The sequence below is a fragment of the Hesperophylax consimilis genome, chromosome 13, assembly GCF_061612785.1.
Source record: "Hesperophylax consimilis isolate HC1 chromosome 13, BYU_Hcon_1.0, whole genome shotgun sequence".
NCBI classification, from domain to species: domain Eukaryota; kingdom Metazoa; phylum Arthropoda; class Insecta; order Trichoptera; family Limnephilidae; genus Hesperophylax; species Hesperophylax consimilis.
The window spans coordinates 37,580,181-37,607,756 of NC_142848.1; the positions used below are offsets into that span (position 1 = coordinate 37,580,181).

Below are 27,576 nucleotides of genomic sequence, written 5' to 3' on the forward strand. Positions count from 1 at the left end.
TACCGGAAGATGTCAATTTTGTACGAAACTTAATAACTTTTTTTATAAAATCATAATTCATTTCAATTAATATTTATTGCACAACGTTGTTTGAAATGGATTAAGACGTGTTTGCAGCCAGGTACTTCCTTATTTTCTTCTTCCCCTCTCCATTACCTTCAGCCTCACAACATAACCCAATAGGGGAAGTAACAGTCACTGCTTCGGGTACGCGAGAGGCCCTTGTCCTTAAACATTAAGAATATTATATGAGTTATTATTACGAATACATGTAATAGATATATCGCGGAGTTATTGCCAAAAGTTGGTATCTCCGTTTTTTGGTTTTTTGAGTTAGCGATGATTTCAATTTTTATGCATTATAATCAATGCTGGAATAAGTTTGGGTCCCCTCTTATGTCGTTAAGTAGGGTTTTAATTACTGTTCTTTTTTAAATTATGTTTACTCCAAAACATGTTTTTGCAAGTTACCAACTTTTGGCAGTAACCCCACGATATTATTATGTCCAGCTCGTTTAGCGGAGGATGGTATTGTCAAAGGTATTTATCACCTCAAAAAGTAAACATCATTACGCATTCAACAAGTCAAGAGACTCTTTAATATTATGCGTAGGAGAATATGTAAATAATTTATTTGTCTTACAAATAATAATTTATGTCTTTGAATTATGGATTTTGTACGCACACCATCATTGTATGATTAATTGTGTAGGAAAGATTGACAGGTCGAAATATTGTATTATTTTTTCATCACCACAGAAAAAACTCACCGGATAACCTAAGAGATATCAATATTTTGCCAACTTGTATTCTTTATTACCAGGACTACCGAACTAACTGTCTTACGTTGGTGAAAATTTTATACAGTTGATAAACGACGGTTTATGTGAAAATCTTACTAATTGAAATGTAAAATAGAAACTGTCATAAAATAGCTCATGAAAAGATACATAAGATATATACATTGCCTATCCAGTCAAACAGGGATGATTAAAAAGGGGGTTGTTATATAAACTTGAAATTTCTAATCGAATTTCGGATTTTTTCCAAGATATTTTAAATCTAATATATATATTATAAAAAGAAAACCGTGTTTCCCTACCGGCATAATTTTCTTAAGAACCAGCTACTGCCACCCATCGATGGTTATGGTGTTAGATAGCCCTTGGTGTCACATCGAAAGTAAGAGAGTTTGGTGGGAGTGGGTGACGAAAATGTGCTTTGTTATGGGAAGGCCGTGAATTCTTCAGTTTATTTTAGAATGGGCCGCCGAATGTGTCAGTGAGTCTGGAAGGTTCCAGAAAGTTCAAGATGGTTCTAGAATGCTTTAGAAGGTTCCAAAGTGAGTGGAGGTTCTGGAAAGTTCCTGAAGGAGTGACAGCAAGCGTGGCAGGGTGCAGGGTGTTCTATATTTTTCTTCATTTTGAAGATGTCGTAAAAACTAATACCATTTTAGAATCTAGATTAAATTGCTATTCAGATTTTTGTATTTGTTATATACTTTCATATTTAAAAAGTTTAATATTTTAATTTCAATCATGAAAAAAGTTGAAAAGAAAGCTTGTCACAGACATTTTTTATCAAAACGTCGCAAAATTTCAGAGAAATCAAAATCCAATAAACACAGTCCCTTTATTTACGGATTTTGCAAAAAGGCTGTCACTTTACTTTTTATCTCGTTTATAAAATAAGAAATTTGAACTTGTTTTTTATTATTTTTTAATGATAAACTATCGTTTATAAGACAAAGTTTTATGCATAGCATAAAGGATAACAAATAATTATAAGCAATAATTAGTCATCCGAAATACTAATACAAATTGAAAATATCTCCCGAGCAAAAATAACAACAAAAAACTATAATTTTTAACGCATTGCTTGCACATTTTAAATCGTTTATTTCTTCGATACATGGTTACTAACATTTGCAATAGGCATTTATGTTTCAAAAAGCACTATTTTAATTTGAAGCGTGACAAATGACACAACCGTTTAACCTTACTTTTAGACATAACATGAAAGTAGATTTAACAAATGCAAGTATTATATAATTACTTGACTAAAACTCATGAAAAAATAACACAACTAAGTTATAAATGTATTGAATTACATGAATATAATAGTAAATTTATCATTTTATGATAAAAACATGATTTATGAAGATATTACAGAAGACAAATAAACAGCTGTCGTCACCACGGTTTCAGCATTTGAAGAATCTCAAAATGGGGATGCGCGAAGTCATTTCTAGATACAAAAAACATTGGTGCCGGATCTAAAAAAGGAGTTAATGATTTTTTTTATTAGTACCAACTCGAATCTAAACTTTGATAGGATTTATACAATGTCTAACAAAAACACCGTTTACTGTTGTAAAGTGTTTTATTTGCAGTAACGCTGTAAGTGGTTAAACCAAGTTTTATTTATAATATTGGTCGGATACAAGTGCATAAACTAACAAGAAGAGGAAGATGGAATAAGATGTGAGATGATCTCGATACATTCTATGCTCACGCATTAATAATTAATTTGTGATCGTACGCATTATGAACATCGGTTCGATATCTCTGTAGGTCTATACATTTAACTTGTGTTAAATGTCAGAAAAATACGGGGATTTGGGTAAATTATCCTAATGCAAGTTCTATAATTCTACAATTAATTACTATCTACGGTAATTTTTTTTAACTGAGTGCTGAAGTAAATGCTCCTAACCGTCTGGAGCCAGTGAGTCTACGGAATCTCCAAATGAGGGAGTTAGGAATTAGTTTCAAACAACTTTCTTATTTGTCCTTTATCACAATGTAACATGTAATACTTTGTATGTGTTTTGTGTAAAAAATACATATTTATATTGAACTTTTGTTTCTATCGTTTATCAAAGATTTTAAGCGCCGTTAGAGAAAGCGAGATAGTAAACGCTGCAACACTTAAGAACAAGAAGGAAAACCTACTGGCAGTAAGTAGTCTCATACAGCGTTCTGTGTTCATCTTAGTAAGCGAATAAGCGTATCTTGTCATCTCAAGCACACCCGTGATATAGAATGTAGCATTCGCCGCAACTTTTAAATACGAAATCGCCGCCCATAATATTTTGTTCGCCCGAATATTTTGTTCAAATACACATATTCTTTGAATGTCTATGTTTGTCATGCATGAAAAAAATTTAAATTCAAAATTTACTGGAATAAAAGTGGTTCTTGCCAGTCAATAACGGCTCTACATGTAATATCATTGATTGGTTAGTCTATATTTTATATTCTCAATGATGGTAAATACCAAATCCTAATGATTGTGATGTTTGTGTTTGAGGCAAGGAACTAGTAAGCAATTACCACATCATCAATTTGTACCTCGGACAAAATATCCAAAAGTCAATTGGATTATTATTTGCTCTGTTGGTCACCGTGTAAGAATGTGACTTATTGAATTTGAGGTAGGCATTGATCGACCACAAATGGGAATTGTGAATTATTGATGATGACAGGCGCAAAATACTCGTCATTATGAAATCAATCATATTAAATTTATTAGAATATTCGTGTTGCCGGAGGTGTTAAACGTGATTTTAATAAATTTATAAAACGGATTAAATTTTTTTATTTTCGCTTATAAAAGTATTTCATATTATGTTTGTTTTTGTTAGGAAGCCGAAAAATAAAACAAAAATAACATTGTCGAATTGAATCGCGGGTCTAAATTTAACGTACTACGATGAAGAAATAACAGCAAATTTACCCGTTTCTGAAAGTGTGAAAAATGTTCCCCTTTTTGTGTGGTGGGGTGCATATCTGAACGCTGCCACGGGCGCATTTTTACTACCTTCATCAACTTAGGTGTACGTGATTCGATTTAATATGAGTTATGATATATAACGTTCCGTGTTTTCATATACCATTTTAGCGATCTCTCAAGGAGTTAATGTAAGCCATTCAAATTCCATAAAGAAAATATTGCAGAATTTAACACTTTAGCTATTATTTCTTGTCTTTCCCTGAAAACGCCGAGAATCCATTATTCCTATCATACTTTGATTTCCCCAACAGAGCTACTGATTACGCACAAAAGTTCTCAGTGCTTTAGTTTCTGAGACAAAAGCTAGCGGGAGAGAGATGAACTAATCATAAAGAAGAGGTGTCACGTTCTCTACGGAATGTCCGACCAAAGAAGCAGAAATGATAAATGTAAGAGATTATAACCAAATCACGTGATGAAAAGACATAGGATGTCAAGATGGTGAACAAAAGAATCCTTAACTAAGACAATGAACAAATAACAATTTCTTTAAAAATGGACAAAGTTAATAGCTCAAGCTTCATTGGGACTTTTCCCGTTAATTTGTTCATCGGAATGATCGAGTGGGTCCGTTTGGTATTTCTTTGCTGACCTTTCAATGTTCGTTCATGACTGATGTTTTACTTAATTGACGAGGCTACTTTTCTGCTTAGTTATTAAGACATACTTTTCAAAAGGCATTCCAAGAACCGAAATAATCACAACCTCACGTTTATTGTTATCAACAGACGAAGCCTTCATGTTAAAGTTGAGCTACTGGTACCGAATAATATGATTTATTTCAGCACGTTTCACTGTTTACATTTGCATTCCGGTCTACTCCTTGATAGCATTCATCCACTTCTTCTGCTGTATTCTTAGTCACATCCATCCAAAGACCTTTCCTTTTAGGTTCAATACAAGAATTTTGTCAGGAAATATGCCCGATCTGATATTTTTGATCAAATTCTTACCGTGTAAAGATTTTTTTAAACAAATGTTGGATTTTGACAATCTATGTAGTGAGTATTTGTTGACTGGGCGAACAAAAAACTGGATTTCAATTAATTGCCTACCAACATAATCGATCCGATCAATCTTATTTCTAATAAATTCATTTCTCTTTCGGACTACATTATTTATTCTTCCTTCTTGTCTGATCGAGGTGTCGCATATCTAATTACAACCGATTTGACAATCGCGGCAAATGAGTCTCATTCATTACGATCATATTTCACTTTATTCTTAACTACGTCGTCCATATGAAGAGTCACACAAGTCTTGTTTCTTGTTAGACTACTCCAATGCCAAAACGATATCTTTTACTCTTTCTCATATTTTAACTCTTGGCGGCAGATTAAAGAAATCTTTTGGAAAATATGAAATATTGGGAACAAATTTTCAAATGGAAAGGGGTCTTGTGTGCGACTGGTTCCTGTCAGTCTTGATTTATTTTGTACTTTATTATTGACATGTGTGTATGTATATTTATAAATAACAAAGAAATATAAAGAATAAACATTTCGAGGAATTACAAAATGTTATAAAAACAATTAAAGACAGTTAGTAGTATTACAATAAAATAAACTAAGATGATAGGATTATTTCACAAAATAAAAAATCAAGTTATCAGTTTAGTAATTTGCATTTTATATGTCTTCAAGTTACACTGAAAATGTCTACATCTCTAGAGGCATAGTGAGTTTTACAGATAAGTCGTATTAAAGAGTTTTGCGCATATTTGGCTTTACAGTGTGGTGTTCAAAATAAGTCGTTCAATCTGGTGTTGTGTTCAGGGCAACGAAATGCAATATTTTCTAGCAGGTATGATGAATCAACAAGACTGTTCACGATGTATGACATTATTTTAATCGTTTCTGCAAATCATTTGAAACCGTACTTCAACTGGTTACTTTTTAAGGTCTCCCGCGGTCTATGCTGATTATTCTACACCCCTCATCTCGTCCAAGTGTATTTCTCGAACCGAGTATCTTTTTATTTGCGAATAATATTTAACACGAATGCTCTGCTCACAATGGAATTATTTACTTTCAAGTAACTATTACCATAATTTAATTGATTATGCTGAGCGATGTGATTGCATAGAAAATGGAACCCGGAGCTTCTTCTTTTCTTTTATAGATATAATTTCCAGTAATATTTATCAAAATTCGACTTCTCCAAAACAAACTTATTAAGTTGCTAAAAGAATTTCATTCAATTTTCATTAGTTGGGATTCACCTTGAGGTTGATTTTGTTTTGAAAAGATCGTGTAAACGATAGCTCTTCCTAAAAGTGTAGTATCATCATGCAAACCTTTAATGGTTTCCTTGTAAATTTAATCTAATTAGATTAACAGTAAGTGCAGCATTCTACTGACGAAGTTATTCAAATATTTTCAGCTGCCACATCCAATAATAATGATGTTGTTAAAGCTTCTAAAGCATCATAAAATCTCATGTGTGCATTATATTAAACACATCAAACACAAGTGAACACGAACACCCCTTTAAAATTTGCTGACTTGAATGAGCGTGATTTTATTGCGATAAGGTGAAAGCTTAAAATTTCCTCAGGACATTAAATCTATGAATACAAAACATTTGTCGCAAATAGGCATTTGGCATTCCAGCAGTTTAAGCATTTAAAACTATTTTGAGACTAATGAAATATTAATGTTCCCAGCTCTAAGCTTTTGGTCGTCCAAATGACTTTTTCATTACGAGGCTTTTATTAACATGTTTGTTAGTGGAAATACGCGGTCATTTGTGGAAAGAAGTTAGCCAATTCGATATTCACCAAAACAGAAAATAATGTGAGTACTTTCAAAAGTAATGAAAACCGACATTAACTAACCATAATTATAGGTATGTCATATATCATTATAATGATCCTTTATATTTGCAAAGCATGTTTGAAAAACAATAATTTGGAGATACTTCCTCTAACTTCCTCTAACTTCGTCTAACTTTTGCCAATTTTTTTTGTCAGATATTAATATATTTGATATTATGGAACTCTTACATATATATTTGTATAATACGATATCTTTTTGAACAAAAACATTTTTCAAATAATTTTTTGTTTTTGTATGTGAAAATATAATTTTGAATATGAATTTTGGTAAATGTGTATATGTTTTATACTTCTGCTATCAAGTAAAATCATCTCCGAAGTTACTGAACTTTTCCCTGGTCGTCTCGTATATTTGGATTCCATTTTTTACCCATGTCATAAACTTGCATGTTCAATTCAAAATTAGTAAATTACAAAGAGCTTAAAATTAAACAAAACAAATTTTCATGTAGGTATTATCGCGTTCCCAGAGAACCTGAAAACTTGTCATTTTAAAGTATTGTTTCTATCAAAATTGACTATTGACGGTCATTTATTAATCCGCACTATATCCAATAGACTCCTTAAGCCACACAAGTTGACACTAATCACGCATGCCGTCACAGAATGTGTCATAGATTGTTTGTTTTATCAATAAATTCCACTCCACTGAAGTTCGTGGGAATCTTCTAGTTTTACAAAATCTGACATAGATTCGCCAGAGACCTCGACTTACTCCTTCGCTTTCTGCTACCTTGTTACACGAGAGTTGAAAACTCGCCTGGGAGTCGTGTTACGTGGTTTACACGTGTCACAAATACATGCCCAGGCAGTTAGTAGATACAAAAAAATGATGGGAAAATAAAAACTTATCTTTAAATAAACAGATTCACGAGTATCAAGTTCTGCTTCAGTATCTTATTATTAATGTTTGTACACAAAATGTTTAATCATAGATATACATATTATTTTATCGCATTACTCGACGTCTCTTTACAGTTTTAGTTTCTTAATTATCTTTTAGATCCAGAATAAAACCTTGCTCAATTTAAGCGGCGGGAGTCTAACCCTCCTCGAAATTCCATATATTATCACATTTACGTAATACCGTTATTCCGAGCAGAAATAGTTTTTATTCCCACGAGAGCTGTACCCACAAACAAAACTATAAGCGCGATTTGAAATTTGCTGGACCGCGATAAAACTCCTTAGAAAAATTCAATTTTTGCGGTAAATTTGCTTGTCTAAATAAAATTTTATGATGTATTACTTGAATTGCGATGGATTCGTGAGTATTCGTATACTTAGTTCCCATCTATTTTATTGTCGCACTGTAGGAAAATTTATCAGTATTTGAAAAAAAAATGTAATTAGGTATTTATATCAAAATTGTATGCTTTTAATTATTGAAGACAATATTAGCGATTCTTGAACAAAAATTTGAAACAGAAAAAAAGATACGGTCGCAACTAGAACATCTTAGTAGAGCGGCGCCCCGGCAAGGCGAGGTCCTCGGGTCAGGTCCTAGATGCGACCGTATATTTTTTGTTTCTAATTTTCGTAACAATCGCTTATATTGGCGATAATTAAATTTTACCATTTGAGGTTTTACTTATTAAGTTTAAAAAAAAAAGTTTTTTTGTTGTCAGGTATAATATTATGTTTCTTATATAGATATTCACTGTTTATGAATGTAACTCACTTAGGAATCAAACAAAATCTTACTACCTAAGTAAAATGTATTGTCTTAATGTCAATTATCTCTGAATTAATTATTTGTAATCTAGTATGAAGTAAGAATGTAAATAATACTTGACTCAATATGCTTACCCAAACACATTCTTGTTTGTTTAGACAAACACTGTAAAATCTTACATTTTGTTTTATAAACATGCCAATTACGATTCGTGGCAAGAAAAAATCTCGAAAAAACTTCGAGTTAAATTAAAATTTAAAAAGGTTGAATTTACTGTTTTATTGTATCTTACATACCATACTGAAGACTGATCTTATAATGTTCTTTTCTAGGAAAGTTCTTGCGACAAGAGCCTACATTGTACCTAGTTTTATTTTTGAGTATATGAGCCATTTTAAAAGTCAGAATTGTTGTAATTAGATATTATTTTTTTCTCACTATATCTTGTTCTCTTTGTTTTTTTCCAAGTGACAGCCGTTTTAAAATAGTTTGATAATAGCGGTATGTTATAACATTTTATGAACATGATTCATTATAGTTTGCAACTGTTTGAAAATTCCTATCACGCGCAAAAAAAATATACCGATAAAGACATTAACTTAATTCAACAAATTCATTTTGTTTGCGTCCCCCGCACAGTTATTTTTTTAATATTAACCCCACATATTATTTTCGCGAAAATTATGTTTTATCAAATTATTAAAATTTTTATTTATTTTATTTTGATATTGCATTTAGTTACAATAGTGACGTATTTCCCATCTCACTAGGTGTGTAACGCCTGTGTTGAGATGCCAATTTGCAGAGTGGTTGTTAACTAGGTTTTAGTTTACACAATATTGTGAAATGCCAGAAAAAATAAAATCAGTATTTTTTTTATTTTATTGTTTTTTTTTTTAAATATACAATTCAAGAATGAATGTAGAAGATGAAGGCGAAGCGATAATAATTTTAAGTTATTAATTAATGAAATTTCAGTTTGACCAAAAGGCATATTATAGAGACGATTGAACAAAAGCACAGTAAAGTTGTTTCAGTTGTTTTGTATTTAAAATATCCCTAACATTTAAAAAAAAAGATGAGTTTCCTCAGTTTTGTCGTTAGGTTGGCAAAATGTACATTCCATTTAAGAAGATCGTCTATTTGAATACCAAGATATTTAATAGTATCAACTCTATTTACAGAAGGACAAGTACATGGGGTTATTACGGGGTTGCAGGTGTGCAGTTTGAGGCTTTGTTGAGACGGTAGGAGCTTATTTGATATTTTTAATGTTAAAAATTTGGTTTTGTCTGTATTCAGGGTTAATATGTGAGCATCAAGCCAAGTTTTAACAGTACGAAGGCCATTTTCTGCCGTTTTACAGACTTCATCCTAAGATTAAGCATAAAATAGCAAAACAGTATCATCGGCAAAAGTTGTGATTTGTCCACAAATTTGTAGGTTGCATAGTAATAATATTTATTAAGATATATTTTTATTAAGAATATAAACATATAAATATAAACATATCTTAATAAATATTAAGAATAATAAGGGTCCTAAGATGCTACCTTGTGGGACGCTACAGACCGTTTTTTGAGGACGACTATAGGTATTGTTTATTTTAACGCATTGCGTTTGATCTTTTAGATAACTTGCAGGACTGAGTCTGATAATCATATCCTCTTAAGTTTATCTAAAAGTATTTTACTATTCACAGTGTCAAACGCCTTTGCAAGATCTAGGAAAATTGCTAAACATTTATTTCCTTTGTCTACTTTACTTATTATGAAGTCTGTAACGTTGGCATCTGAGGGTGATAAGTTTTTTCGAAAACCAAACTGGTTTGCTGATAATATTTTACTAGAGTCAAGGTAAGTAGTCAGTTGATCTCTTAGTAGTACTTCAACAATTTTTGCGAGTGCACTTAGAACACAAATTAGTCTGTAATTGGTCATTTCAGTTTTTACCACCTAGGGCGTAAATAAATTAAAAAAATCACCTTGCACCGCATTGCAAGAAATGGATTCACACGTTCGTAATTCTTGGACACATTGACCTCCAGATTTCTACCCCTCATACCTGTTTCCTTCACTTCACAGGACTTCCTCTCTTTTCATTAAAAAAATCCACACAGCATCGTTTACAACAGCATTATTTACATTAGCTCTTGTAGGTAGCTAATGTTAAAAAAAGTCTTCAGTTTATTTATTCGTAACTGCTAGTTATATACAGTGGTAATACCTAAAGCTAATACCACAAAAACTTTTGCTTAACAATTATTAATGAACTTGTTATTGACTTTATCTAAACTTCCGGATTCTTTCAATTGGGTAGATAAAAATGAATCCCCGGATATAGATTACACTCGTACATTCCTGTAATAAGGCGGTTCGCGTAAGGCGGCTCTTATACTCGAATTCGTACAAGGTGTATCATGTAACAAGGTGTTAAAGGTATTAAAGAAGCGTGGCGCCTCCGCTGTGTATTCAGCTCATTTAGAAACGGAAAAATAGATAAAAATAGTATTTTGTGTTATCTTCGCGTCTTATCTCTCTTCATCCGATTCGATGGAACAGATATCTCTTTTGTACTATCGGTCACACACCTCGACAAATAACTTTAATTACCATCTACTCTAACATTGGGGTGGATGTGCTCTAGATAGATACATGCGTATTATATGATTCAATCAATTTTTAATCATTAGAAACTTTTGTCCACTTTAAGATAGATGCCAAAATTATGGATAATGTTAATTGCAAGTTGATGTTGTTAATTCTGAATTTGAAAAATTAGATCGACAAATATGACGTTTAATAAATTGGTCTCAATGGACAAGTTGGTTAAGATGCCTGTCCCGGTAAGACAAGAGAACCTGGGTTCAATTCCTAATAATAATAATAATAATAATTGGATGACTTGTATAGCGCCGTTTTTGTGCAAAATCACCTCAAGGGCGCTGTACAAACTTATAATCTATGTTCTTACTTAACTACTTATGGAGAAAATATACAGTACAATACTTACCTGGTAGGTCACTTGAGATTAACACTATTAACATTATCGAATTGTTTATTGGCGGAATTTAGATACAGGATTTAGGACTTTATTGAAAAATTGAATACAACTGGACTTTCTCTTAGGAATGGTATATTTAATTTAAGGGTACGACAGCTCAAAAAGGTAAGTTTTCAGTTTAGTTATAACCGTTATTTTTTTATTTTTCTTGTCTTGTTCTGTTTCATGTTTAGTTTAGATTTATTAGTATTATCGTCTTCTTCAATGAAATATGAGGCTATTTATTGCGGAAATCCATAGTATAATAGTTTTTTTTTTAGCTTGTGCATTTGAATTCAGTTCAAAGGGTCCGGGGTTGATTCCCGACGCAGCACAAAATATTTTGTTCCTTTCTTATTATACTCAGTAATACATTTTGCACCTTTCTATATCCAGTGGCTGATCTCTGGCCCCGGGCAGTTGTACACGTTGCCAGACGGTCGCTATGCAACTGATTTTATTCTTCAAGTGTTATTTTTTTTTAATTTCTAAGAATTAAATATAAAATTGTTCCATATGAAAATGACGTGACTGTGAAAAGATTTCCTCAATCTCGTTTGCCAATTTTCTCACCACAAAACACTTGTAACTTTGCAGCCAATAAAACGTTTTGCCCGAACATCTGGTAATAAAAAAATTGAATTCGCTTACGTTATTACCGTTTAACGAAATATGTTCATTAATCATATTAATTATTCTACTGGTAACAGTTTCATTATTAATTTTAATAAATCGTTCTGCGGATGACGAGGGACACCGCGAGGAAATAATATATTCGTCTGAACGCAATGGCAAGAATAATATTTGAATGTAATGGTATTTTATCTACCCAAAGAAATAGTATATTAAAGTATAAGTGGATAAACAGGTCTTTAAAACACGTGCGATTTTTCTAAATAAAGCAAGTGTTTTAAAGACCAGTTATCCACGAATACTTTACGCTATTTTTTTTATTGGTACACTTTGAAAACATAAATATTGATATTATTATTAAAAATTTGGAAATAAGAACTATTAATGAATTCGTGATGTGACATCACAATATCTTGTTGTCATGGAAATGAAAAACACAATTGACATTTAGACTTCACATTTTGTTGATTTGTTGATGTTGCCATGGTAACTTTAAAAAACGCGCGTTCCATAAAGTGCGATTTAAACACGCTAGAGTCGGCTAGAGCGTACTTTAAATGAGTAAAAAAGGGCACCAATAACAAAAAAATATTTGTTTTACGATTTGTAAAATGCCGTTTTTAAAAATTAGGAATTCGATTCATTTAATGATAGAGCAGTGAAAAACTTGTAGGGTGACAATTGCCCAGATGGTAGCCAACCTCTGATAAAAAAGGGCACTAGAAGAATATTAACTGTTGAAATAATGGAATAGTACATTTTACACATTATTAGGATTATTTCACCATGTTTCACGTAGAGACTTTTTTGTTTTTTTTTAATATATAATAATAATACAATTTTAAATTACTGCTTTTAATATAAGTAGACAAAACTAGAACGAATAAGCAATTATTGATTTTTATACAATATGTTTGACTAAGAGTTTGATGCAAAATAAAAAAAATTACATTTCTATTCGTAAATTTATGAAATCTGGGTTAACATTCACATACAAGACAGTATTAGGAGCTAGAGATGTCCAAGAGTTAATATTGGCAAAGGAGACAAAATTAGGTAATAGACATGTACAACAGTTAACATTGGCAAACAAGACAGTATTAGATAGATACCAGAGTTGTCCATAAGTTAACATTGGCAAACACGACAGTATTAGTTAGATACTAGAGGTGTCCGTCATTGGCAAAAGAGACAGTATTGGGAACTAGAGGAGTCCTAATGTTGAATATCAATCAATCGACAAAAATAAGCACTTGAACTTTAAAACAATATTGATTAAGAGTGAGGTAAATAGCTTACGTATCGTCACGAGCAAAGATATTAAAAGAACGAGATGTGCTATGCGCAGTTCGTACTGAGTGGAATTGTTTTGCCGAGTGTCGCCGGTTTTGTTCACCAATACTACTGCACACCTTCGCTTACGCTAAGGCATCGCTAAGGTATCCGCACTAATACATAGAACAGATTTCTGTGCGTACACGTCCCGATACCGTTCAAAGTACCCTAATTAGTTAGTACTCCGGCTACGGTCCGGCGGCCAACATAGCATATCTCGTTCTTCTAATATCTTTGGTCACGAGGTATCGTGTATTTTCCGAGCGCCCGAGTACTGCCAAAATATCCTAAATGGATAACGCGTACGGTATTTACGAATATGCGGCCGTATCACACAACAGAAGCATAAATTGATATGCCTTTTGTATCGATTTACTGCACCTACAGGGTTACAAACAACCGCTTTAAAATCAAATACTGAGGCACCAAAATAAAATAAAACTAGAGAATAGCAAACATTTGAAACGCAATATTTCGATTACAGCGCGATGCTCAGGTGAATTCAAAAAATCTTTTGTTCACGTGTTAAATTTCAGTTGAATTTTGTCACAATGAAATAAAACAAAATGGTGAACAAATCTATTCCATACTAAAATATTACATTAAAGCACGGGAACCTGTCACGCAGTCATAAAGCGCAGTGACAGTTCGTTAGCTGAAAAATAATGTTTTTTTTTTGTAGAACATCAAACGCAGTGACATGCACAAAAAATGAGGTTTGGTTGAAATGCACGCGATTTTTATTTCAGCTTTTTTTATTATAAATTTCACTGTATCATTTCCAAATGGGTGCTGAAGTTCTTTTTTTCATAACTCCACAAATAAGGCCCTTTGATTTTCCTCAGATTGTGTATGTGGGGATGCTAAATGGAGGGGTTTTTTAAATAGAGAAATAATTCATAAATTCTACAGCCGATATCGTTATAGAGATAAAACAGATGAGCTTGCGTTTGAAAGTTAGTATACTATACTGCATATTTATATTTTCCAAAGTAACATTATTTTCGAATCCGTGCAGTTTTGATAAAAAAATGTATGAGCGTCTTGAACATGCTTTTATTTAAATATACTTATACACGGTGTCCGGAAACTCGTATTATAAGCGGGAAACTGGCGAATATTTTGCACATTTGGGTATTGAAACTTTGTTTATTTGAGTTTGCATTTTTGAGTAAATTGAGTCCAAAGTCTAAGTTTTTGCGTCAAATTTGAAAAAAAGCTACGGGGTAGTAATACCAGCTATTTAATGTCTTACAAAATTCTTCGCTAGTAGAACAATATAAATATATCGACATTCTCTGATCAAAAAAATGTTTTCTCTATTTGACGAAGATTCTTCAGTTTCCCATTTGTCCTAAGATTTTCCGGATACCGTTTTTATTTATATTGCTATTTTATAATATTATTATATAATTTATACAACGTTTAGGTATGTAATTACATATTAAATAAAGTAAACTTGATAAAAATAAAAAGCTTATATTATTTTATTTGTACTTATCTTTAAAAATTCGAATTCAAATAAAATGTACAAATAATTTAAGTACGAGTACGTACGAATGTAACGCGGTACGAATCCTATTTTGACAAACTTAGAACCAGTTGTTTCGGAGAATTAAAACAATTCATCATATTTTAATTTTTTTTCGGGTTGTGTGAAAGTCCTATTCCAGTTCAAGTTCAGTAAATTCAAGTTGCTTGAAAGAATTAAAATAATAACAGAAGTTGAAAAAATCTAGCACAGAACTTAAAAAGTAACTTTGAAATTTGAAGAATTGTTCAAATTCTCCAGAACAACCCGTCCTAATAAGACGTATCAAATATTGCATTAATGTGTTAAGTTCAATATATATTTTTTAATTATTTGTAAACATTCATCATAGACAATAATTTCCGACGAAACGTCCCAGACTCTATGCAAATAGCGGTACATTCGGTTGTGCAAACATTGCAAACGATGTTACAAAGGTTTTTGTTAGTGATTTTCAGATAAACGGAAACAACGACATACATAATATATCTGCATTGAAAAAATAACTAAGGTTGATTAAACCGATTGAAATATAGATAAATTAAAATTAAAGACGTGATAGCGTTTTGTAAAGTTACGAAAAAACAAAATTGTTTGTGGTTGTTAAAATGAAATCTTAAAAATTATGCTTAGATGTTTAAAGATACGTCTACTTAGTTTATATATTTAATTGATCCATTTAATCATAATCAGAGAGTCTATTTTTTAGAAAGCCTCCATCGTATATAATAATCTTACCTTTCAAAATATTAAGCATTTGTTTTAAATCACAATCTAAGATAAACAATGTATAATTCCTCCATACCCTACATCAAAATTTCTAACTGACATTCCTAAAGCCTGTATTGATATTTTAACACTGAAATGTCTAGAACTGTATTCAACATTTCAACTCCAACTCCAGACAGATTGCATTACTCTGTTAACATTGTTCCGAAAGCTTTCGAATTATTTTCATTCCTGATAGTATTTCTGTTAGGCATGAGTTTACTCTAAAAATATGGATCATAGCAAAAAGGATTAGACGTTAAGATTGTAGATATAAAATTTTATATTTCGGTTCCATGATAACTCCACACAGTGACAATTCAACACACTTTTAAAAAGTGATATAAAGTTATTAGAAACGATGATAATTTTTTTTTAACCTAACCTAACCTACTTAACCCAGTTAATAAAGTTTTAGTTTCATCACTTTCCATGACTTTATATAACTTTTTAAAAATTTGATGAATTATCATTGTGATGATTTATCCGGTCACCGTATATTTCGTACCAAGCAATCAATTATACCATCACTAAATTCACATTAATCCCGATTCAGTCCTCTCCCTGTCCTGAGCTTTTGTATTTTTATTATTGCTGATTGTGGTAATTCCATAATCAGCATAACGCATACATAAAGCATTATACCATCTTAGCAACCACCTTGCTAAGGTTTCCACGGTCAAAGAAATAAGGCAGTAGGACTAACCTGACCAAGGCTAATTAGAATAGCTCCTAGGCACTTCGCGAAATCCAAAGCTGTACGAAAAAGGGGCTCTTCCTTAACCATGAAAGTCTCCGGAAAACATCATTTACCCATTCTCCATTTGTAACCAATTTACTCAGTAATCTAATGGATGCCGCTACATAATACATTTATACAGGTGTTTAGGGTCGAATCGGATTTACTAATTAGTGATTCCTGACATTATTTGGAATTTGATCTCCGGTTTGGTTGTTTTTTTTCAACGAAAATATAAAAATAAAATCAGTAGGTGTCGGGTTCGGCATCGGGCGGTTACTCGGCTGAGTTACCAGTGAGAGAAAAAAAACTCTCTTTTAAAATTAAAAAAAACCACCAAAAATTACATTGACATTTTTTTTCACCGGTCAAAGTAAATCAGCTACCTACTACGTTGATAATTTGTCTGATTATATAGTGGCATCCTTCGATTACGGAGAAAATTGCTCATGAAGGGAGAAGTGAATGACCAAAGGTATGAATTATGTTTTTAAGAGATTTTCATGGTTAAAGAATAGTCCTATGTTTGTATGAATTTATAGTATTATGTATTTATATATATCTGTTTTATTCCTCTCCAATTAGCTTCTGCCTTTTAGCTTCCCAACAAAATCCGGATGGCGAAAATTGCACCGCACTTAAATATTCTCGTTTTGAGTTCAAAATCTCGAGAGAATTACCATTTGTGTGGTTAATTGCACTCATCTTAGTTTTTCCTTTCTTCTTTCTTTAACGATACTAGAAAGGCCATGTCGCTGAGTTTTTTCGTGAATCTTCCGATATTTGCCACACTTGCTATACAATCTTGGGAAAATACCCATTATAATTGCCACCGCGTATTCCGAACACATGTTATAGCCATTTGGCAGAGAATTGACCACATTGACTATTGGCTGTTATAAACAGTTTTCACTTGGTAATCGTTCCGCCGTTACTTCTGTTCAATAACAAACGTCAAATGATATTTCGTTAAGAATAACCAGCCCGGAAATATTTGTGGGCACAGGGTGGTCATTAATAAACACAACTTTTAACGTATTGAGCCTATTGAGTTCTTGGCAATCCGAATTGAGGTATATTCAACAAAATATTGAAATCAAGACAATCAGAAGGTATAGATTTGATTTTAATTTCAACAGGGGATAGATAAAATTTTACAATAATTATTATAAAATTGGAAACATATTTGTGGCCATTGATGTAAATTGATTCGCATTTTACTTTCAGTAAAAAGTTGTGAATTCGATTATTTTCAACATTGTTTTGTCATTTTCATAATATGGGTGTAATTTTGTTGATTCTTAAGTTTGGCGTTACTTGCAAAAATGGCTTCACAACTGAAAAGTATTTATTTCTTCTAGTATTTCAAATTTTGTCAGAACCAAATCGAATAACAACAAAAGTGCCATACATTGAAACCTTTTACATTTCGCATCTGTTTTAAAAACAGTTTACAGTTATTTATCATTTCTAAGCTTTCTAAAAATAGTAAGCACTCACATGAATCATTTCACCCATCAGCAATAAAGTAGGAGCAACCTGTCTTGAACCATTAAAAGGTGATGATTTAACAATGGCTACGAGAAAATTCTATTGCGGTTTTAAAAAACAAATTTATTGTTTGTTAGGATTCAGATTTCAAAAATTTATTGTTTATGGGAGATCTTCTCGAAATAACTAACGTATTATTATAGATTACATTTTATTTGATTAATAGCGGAATGTGTGAAATATTAGTACGTGTTTCATACAAATTAAATCAATTGCTAGTTAATTCTAAGAATCAATAGTAGTTTTTTTTTTAAATCTTCTAGTCCTAAATATTAAAGTTATCGCCTGTGTGTCAAATTTCATTGTGTAAATTTCGTCATTTTGATGTTATTAGGGACCTGACAGGAGTGTACAAACGGGACTCAATAAACGCTCCCCTTCATGGATTGGTATGAAATCGATAATGCCCTCGACCAGCAAAGATGTTTGTAATGTTGGGCGATATCTTGCTACAAGGACCCGCACACTGGTCTGCAAATGCCGGTATATTCTTTTACCCAGTAAATTGTGGGTTTTGCAGATTTCTAATATACCGTACCGCAGTTAGCATTCCGTTGGGTGAGTCAAGTGACAACAAGTGATATTATTGACGTTAATTTATAAAAAAGTTGTGACAGTTCAGTGAAATGTTTTTATTAAATAAGTTACATAATCTCGGCGGTAACGCGATAATAGAGAGAAGCTACTGAAACTACGTCATTAATAAAAATGGAACGATACACGCTTCAATAACGTATTAAATTTATTAATATTCACTTGAGTGAATCAAATGCAAATTATCTTGACTGATGAGGCCCATTTCCACCTCGGTGGCTTCGTCCACAAGCAAAATTGTCACATCTGCGGCTCGGAAAACCCAAGAGTTATTGTTGAAAAGCCTATCTATCCTCAACGTGTAACTGTTTGGTGCGGTTTATGGTCCGGCGGAGTCATTGGACCTTACTTTTTCGAAAATGAGGCTGGAACAACAGTTACGGTGAATGGATGGCGCTATCGAGAAATGATTAATGATTTTTTTATGGCCAGATAAAAACTAAAAAAATGTTGCCTGGAATTGAACCAAGGAGAAGACGGTTGAACAGCGATAAGTGAAAACCTGTATTACTTACATGCGTTTGCTCCTACTTTATTATTTAAAATGATGTCGTGTACTAAAATGCAAATGTCGAAGTGATAACCGACAGAATGTACATACCAAAGGCTTAGTGCAGAATATCTTACATCCTGAACTTTACTTTCTTGTGAAGAAAAGTTTGCCAATGACCGAGGGAACTCTCCGCCGCTACCAAGCCAAATAGTTTTGGGCTCCTGGTATTTTGACGTTGCCACCGGGCCTTTCTGAGAAAATTGAACGAATTCAGCTGTTTTATAGATAGATGATATTTCACAATAATCCTCATGTCAGAAATGCGGTATTCACTGATCGTTTACAAGAACCTTCACTTAAAGCTGCAAGTAATCGCTGCGATTGCCCTTACTCTAATTAACACTTGAACTGGGCGTACGTGAGTGCACGATTACACTTGAGTACATAAACACACTCACTGTATACTGTAGATTGCCGATACTGTCTACGTGAGTACTTAACAGGAGTGTGTCTTTCTAGGATAAGATGTTCGTAGTTTGTAACATTTAAAAAATAAATTAACATCACACAAGAGGCCTAAATTTTTCCTTAATAGGTGAATGTCATTTTTGAATTTGTTGCAGAACGAAAAAATTGTTTTAGGAGGGACAAAAACGCCAAATAATTCCACCCCGAGCTAATTGAAGTAGTAAAAACGAACCGTTTTCGTGCGCGAAATACCAAATAAAACCATATCTAAAACAATATGTGTAACTTCGCAGATGTTTGTACGCAAGTTCGCAGATAATTATGCAACAAAGTTCTATTTGAAACAAACACTTTTCCTACATAAAATATTTTTTGACTGCTTGATTAATTTGCATTGTACTTCGAAATCATCTCTTGGGACAGCAAGATTCCATCTGCAATTTGCTTAAAATTGAGAAAATTAACAAAAAATGTCTAATATAAATAGTGTATATAAAAAAGTAAAATAACAGAACACGTTTAGAGCATTCTACACAAAATAAATGCAATTCAGCCAAAAAACGAATTCTAATAATCATTTAACATGAACAATAATCAAGATATCTGTTTTTACTTATTGTTTGCTAAAGGTTCATAAATGCCTCAGATGATATTATATATGGACAGACCATAAAACCATTTCGACTATTTATAGGTCAATGTTGGAACTAGGTAGGTACTTATTGATAGAGCGCATACCACAGAGTTAACGACCGCCGAATATCAAAGAATTAAGACAAATTTTGGCCAACAATTGGTGCCAATTCTGGGTCATTCAACTAACTCGTCTCCTGACAGGATGATTTATTATGGAACCGAATAGATTGCATAGTTTTATATCGCTGGGTGACAGTACAGTGTGGCCAGAAAGTGTCATGATTTTATTTATTTTAATACATACGGCACAACATGTGCTATTAACACAAATATTAAGTGTAAAAAGTATAAGTATAGATTAACTAATAAAGTATAAGTATGAGTACGAAGGATTGAATAATATATAATATAAGGTAGATACGGTAACCGGATAAAGCATCACAATGATAATTCATCTCATCTTTAAAAAGTTATATAAAGTCATAGAAAGTGATGAAACAAAAACTTTATTAAATGGGTTATGTACTCGTAGATTAGGTTAGGTTAAAACAAAATTTCATCATTTCTAATGACTTTATATCACTTTTCAAAAGTGTGTTGAATTGTCACTGTGCTGAGTTATCATGGAACCGGTAGATACAAACAGTAAGAAAGAATAATTATTAATAACATAGATTCATTAATAATATTATCCAATATAATTTGTAATTATGATGCTAAATTGTACAAACCTGTAAATGAATGTATCAAATTATAAGATGACTTAAATAATGTAGCTCTTTATTTTCAAAATCACCAGTTATTTTGAAATAATATTCTTAAATGAAAACAAAATTGTAACCAGCTCCAATATGCGCGATCGTGTTGTGATTTTAGATATTAAATACTAAAAATATCACACTAATCAAATCACAAATAAGTAGAAAAAATGTTTAGATTCAAAAGAAAAAATATGAAAATACTACAGAAACATTGTCATTATCAAACAACTGTAATTTTGCGTACGAAGCCATCCAGAGTTTGCGTGTCATTTATTAAAAAATATTAAGTTTTATACATTTCCCAAAAGTTCTCATGCAAATCATGTTCTTATTGAGGAATTTAGGAACTTATGATGATAGTTGTAGTTTTGAGTAAATCGCATTCAAGTTTAATAATGGGGCTCACAAATCACCCTTACAATCCCAAGCGATATTCTGAAATAGGCCATTTCACGAGAATATAACGTGGTTTGTCACAGGCCTTAGTTGTTATAGCATTTAGCGCATCAATTAATATGATACATTTGTTAAAAATAAGAAATTTCGTTGTATGAGACAACCTCACTGGGTATTTTATGCAGCTGAAGGGAGAGGGGAGGGGAAGAGGAATTTTGGTAAGCACCTGGTCGTTCAGATCTGGTCATCGACAAGGCTATTTCAATTTAGAGTAACACTTAATTCTGAATAGTGTTTTTGAACAAGGGCAATACTGAGAGCATCTTCTATTCTGGAATGCGAAACATTCGATTTAAAAGTATGCCTCTTAAAAAAAACTGAACTGACCTCCATTCTTATTCTATATCTATTGATCTTAGTGCCCGTTTTTTTTTTTCGACGCAAAAAAACAAATTATAGTATTACGTGTATGAGATTTCGACACTAGATAATTAACTGTTTAAATAAAGTAGGTATCATAACCAGAATGTCAGTGTCATGCATTATCATCTCAATAACGTGTCACAACTGCGTCACCCTGTAGCGGTCAACTGGAAGAAACTCACTTTGATTAATTGAATTGGTTTGAAGTCTTATTTTAGCAAGATCTGATTTTTTTTCTTATAATTTTGAAGAGCTGCCTGGAAAAAGGGAGCATGTGCAAATAATTTTAAAAAAATATTTAAAAAAAGAAAATTTCCTTTGTCCCAAAGCGATCTAGATGTTTATAACATATATGTACGCATTATGCATATACAGCGCCCTTGAGGTGATTTTTATCAAATTGTTATCCGTCAGACCTAGTCAAGCGATCCAAGTCGTCCGTTACCTACCCATGTTTCGCGAGTCCAAAACTCTACTACCTAAGTCCTCCATCATTGCACAAGAAATATTTTCCGTTTATAATGATGGAATTGTGAGGTATAGAAAATATTGTTAGGTTAGGTTTTCGTTATCCGAAAATGTTAAGTACATGTATTCCAAACAAGCATTTACTTTACTACTTTTAAGCTCCCCACAATTTATTTTATTTATTCATATTTATATTTTAAATGCATATTAACAGAATAAATAAATCCAAAACAAAGATACATTATACGAATACACAATCATAATTGCCTACTTAGCGATTTAAATTTATTAATGCTCAGGTGGAAGATTTCGATGTCAGAGGCTAGTGACTTTAGAAGGACTATCATTCTTCCTAGTTCTTCATCTCGGAATAATGAATGGTTTGAGCCTACGCGCTCTTGCGAAATTATCAGGGACGTAAAATAAAAATTTATTCAAAATTTCTGGATTGTTGATGTGACCGTTCAACAAGTTATAGGCCATCATCAGCAACGCAGCTTAAATGCTATGATATAAACACAAATATTGTTTTTAAACGACTTAATCCCCCTTATGAAGGAAGGGCACTTTGGAAAGCGGCAGAGAAATGTTATACAATCAACAGTACGCGGTTTTCTCACTCGCCCTAGCTTATGCCAAAGATAGAAAAATGAAGGGAATAGGCATCGATGAATTAAGGATAGCAAATAATTATAAGCAATAATTAGTCGCCTGAAATATCAATACAAATTGAAAATATCTCCGGAGTAAAAATAAATGCCGCCAACGGGAATTGAACCCGTACCTTCCGATGTCCCACGTTTCAATTCTGAATGGTGGTCTTACACCAGGGCGATTCTGAGAGTGTATTCCACTCTAGAACGTGCCGCAAATGTATTATATATATTTTTTAAATGAATAAATGGTCAATTAAAACAAATTAATCAAATAAAATGTACTTGCGCATTTTGGGATTTGAACCCGCGACCTTTGACTTGCTAGTCGAGAGCCTTACCCCTCGACCACCAAGGCCTTGGTATTCTAAAAAAACTAATTTCACATAATACCTACTAAATTCACTTAAGCCCCTCTAACGCACAGCTCATTATTTTTAAAATAGCTTGAACAATATATTATATTTTTGTCAAGTCATGTGATTGCCATTCCGAGTCGAAAATTCCCGAGAATGCGAGAAATACGAGTATATGCGAGATTATTTGACAGAGTGATTAATGCCGTGGATAATAATTGCAAGGTCGATAGAAGCATTCATTTTAAAAAAAGTGAATTTAAGGTCTTTTGGTCAATTAATTTGACCAGAATTCGTCATGTAATTGAAAATTTAAAAAGTAAAACCCATCAGAGTTATGAATGAGCTGACGTGTATGCTCAGAAGGTCTTGATGCGATCCCAATACTTTGAACAGCACTTTCAGAAAAATATTTTCGCTTCATTAGGTACTTCTTCATTTGTACAAGGGGAAAATTGGTAATTTATTAAGATTTGGATTGGTCGTATTTCGCCAGGGCAATACTGAGATTATCTACCACTCTGGGGATTTACGATTCTTCTCAAGATGTGTATAGATTCGGTGCTCGTGCAGTTAATTCAGTTCCATAAATAAACAGCAGACACCCAAGAACTGCTTTTATAAATTAAGAATTCTAAATATGTAATAGTACATAATGATTGAAGGCCACTTGAACGTGAATTCGTTTAAGGGCAATACATTTACGCTCCGTTCGCCAAAGAACTATGTGTGTTTTTGTTTGTCCTATACAAATTTATAATATCACGTAGGTGGCCGTCGAAATATTGTCATTTAATTTCTATCATAATTTATTATTAAATATAATTGAATCTTACATTGCATCTCATTTCCAACATATGTACACGGTTGACATTTGTCACACGAGAATGGGTCTCTTCTCCGACTGGTTCTTGAGTTCAATAGCTCGGCTGTGAAATGATTACCTCCCTCCTACAACATGGGTCTCTTCAAGTTTCTTCAAGATCCATGTTCACTCCTTCCTCTCCTCAAAAACACCCACCACACAGCATCCCCATAGATAACATAGGCCCTTAGGAAAATTATTTTCCTCCGGGCCTCGTGTGTGGAGTTAATGTAAAAAAAATCGCCAATTAACCTTCAAACATTCAAGTCTTAATTCTAACATCGATATTTTTTCGGATCACTGCCCAAATTTAAAAGTAACCCCATGTCAATGATATAAACTGTTCAATGCGCACACATATACACTCCATTCACCCAACACACATACATACACATATACACTACACACGTCACACGGTAATTACTCAATATACATACCACATTTACAATATATAAGACAATACAAGGAAACATATCTTAGGTACCCACCTTGAAATATTTAATATTTGAAAATTGTTTCATCTCTGTAACCAATAAACTGTTTATTTCTATAATATAAAATAAATTTAATTAACAAAATATCGCCGTTAATAATGATGACGAAACACCGATTTTTACTTAAGTTGGTAAATAAAGAGGGTCAGACTCATTTTAAACTTCTGTAAAAAAATTTGTACGAATTTTGTTAATCTCCTCTAATATTCATTAATTATTTTCAAACCCTCATCGAATAAAAATCAAATTACTCTAGAAATTTAACTATTAGCCACAACACTCGCTTTGTTTTTCTCTGCTTTCAAAATAAAAAGTTTTCATCAACCTGTGGCCCACAGACATAGACTAAATACTACATCAATGCCCACAGACCATAAACTTTTTCCCAATAATTCCATCCCAGTGACAACATTAATTTTTAAAGACAATGATTACTTATAACCGAATTTCAAAATGTCCATGCGCATCCAAAATGTATGACTTACTTTTGAAGACAATTTGCAAGAAGAAGTGTAACGTTTCAACAAAATTAATAAAATCCCAGCGTTGCGGTATACACATTAAAAAGTAAAATGTAACAAGATACTCGTCAGGGTGCGTCACATTAGAAAGAAGGTATCTATTACATTTGGAACACTAATTAAAATGAAATATGAACATTTGGTTATGATGATGTTTTTCGACGGACTTTCCCAAGATCACAATAAGAATATTCTACAGTCGGTGAAAATCTAACAAGCAATAAATGTTAATGTTGTAATATTATTTAGTACAGTCCAACTGAATGCGTCTTTCGATATGAACCGTGAACTTGATAATTTATTGCGTCGCTGAACTACGTAATTTATGTCGTGATATGTTTGACATGGTCAAGCTTTTTTATTCAAACCTGCAATCTGCATGTCCGAAGAAGTTATTGTTATTTTTTAAACTGGCAACACGGAAGACTGTAACATGTTGCCAGATAAACCATTTAAGTATGATATATTGAAGACATAACATTTTTATTCGCTGTCAGAGCACATTAGCATGACAAAGGTTTCTACGCTCTCTGGTTTCTGGGGAATCATTGACAAGAGATACTCAGAATGGACTATGCAGCACTGAAAATGACACCGGAGAAAACTTACTGATATAAAATATTGCTAATTTATTCAAAATCTGGTCAAATATTTCAAATTTTTGATAAAACGGGACTGCAGGCCCTAAACGAATGAATTGACTGATTTTCTAACAAACTGTCGGTAAAACACGAATATGTTATTAGGATGTCGGAACACGTGTTTATAAAAATTCTTATATTTCTAAAATTTAGTCATTATATTTATCAGAAAAAGGACACCTGCAATGAACACGTGTTCCGATATATTCTGAATAGATTAATATTTTATTAGGAAATGCGTTGCACTCGCGTTTTAAACCGGATTTCAATAACAGCTATACCCGTCTTTTACAACCAAGTTCTTGCAAGCATATATTATGTGATAGTTCTTATATCACGCTGCTTCTACAAAACATGCAATTGATATCGTTATAGCATGTCATCAGATCATCACACTATTCCAATTTGTATCTCTCTTTCCGAGTCAAGTCGGTGACCCATTGCTTAAACATAGTACTGAGGTCTGAAGCCATTCGGCACCTCATCTGGGGTTTCTTTCAGCAAAAGCAGAAAGAAAACCCCAGATGAGGAAAGTGCAACAGTTAGTTCGATGGAAGATTGCGTGTTTGAAAATGTTTTTGCACTTGCACCTAGGTTTATCCATGTCAATGGGAAGAACATTGGCCACGTTCCAAATATAATATTGTGAACATCTATCTGTAATAGGCAATCCGAAAACTTGTTCGACAAAGAAGATTGGCAGTAAAAATTATTTCTTTAGTTGGGTCAAAGTAGGAATAAAGCCTCACGACTAGTAAATTCATTCGCAATCTACAGGTTGCCTTGCCGCCGGTTTTAGGCATCGAGTTTTTTGATTTTATTAGATTTCCATATTTTCCCAGTAAAGCATGATAAAGCATTAAGGCAAATAAACTTCGATGATTTTGTAATCACTGCTGCTGTACACTGATATTATTTCTTATAGTTTCTTTAAAACTAATACTATTTAGAGAGGAATAAAAAAGTAGGTGTAATACATTTTTTGAATAGCTTTGTCATTGTTACAAAAAAAATACAGTATCGCATTACTGACATAATGTTGATACAAGGTGATAACATTGATGATCTAGAAAAAGACACCAGGGGCTTTTTGACTGTCAATGTAAACACGGCGTAAGTGTATATTATTATGTTTAAATATCTGTGCAGAAGGCATTAGCCGTCTAAACAAAATTCAATTATCTACGATCCTTGTGCATCGTAACTGCTTGTTTATTGTAATGTGCGTTCACTATCGTCGGGATAGTGTTATAAAGCCAGTGCTCAGGTTTAACAATTTTATCAGTCTGAATAATCTGATTTGCTAGAGAGCTACTCAATTTTCAAAGTAGTATTTTCTTCCTTAAATGACGGAATTAGAAGGAATTTAATATTGTCAGGTTATTTGAAGTAAACCGGGAATGATAATTTTCTTTATAGGATTTTTTTCAAACTTTCTCTTATCAAAAGTTTATTTTTTTTATATTTCAATTATCGATAAGATTTATTTTTAAATAATTCACAACCTGAGGTTTTTGAATAGTTCACAGAGAAAAATAGTTGATAGAGAAAAAAAAATCTAGAAAAGGAACTGAAATGTCAATTTGATTAGTGGAATCGCTGATTAGGTGAAGTAATGTTAGAACAGTGACGGTTACGCAGACGAAATGTACATGGAGGCTGTTTTACACCGTGCAGTTGGTATCAAAATGGCGAAATATCCACCAAAAAATTCTAAATACGCACTCACAATACCAAAATAGATGCCTAAATTTAAATAAAAACAGGAAAATAACTTTTGGAGCCCAAAAATATAAACATCGGACAAAATTTCCAGTTATTAAAAATTTTTGTGTTTTAACGGGGGGAGGGGGGGGGGGATTCGGCCAGCCACTTGCGTTTCCCGAAAAGATTAAAAAATAT

The 27,576-nt window shown here is 32.6% G+C and overlaps 1 protein-coding gene across 1 annotated transcript in view; it reads left to right on the plus strand.

Moving 5' to 3' along the window:
- The window catches only part of loh (thrombospondin type 1 domain containing lonely heart), a 700,385-nt gene that overhangs the window by 13,725 nt on the left and 659,084 nt on the right, over positions 1-27,576 (plus strand). The gene's annotated exons all lie outside the window — the stretch shown is intronic.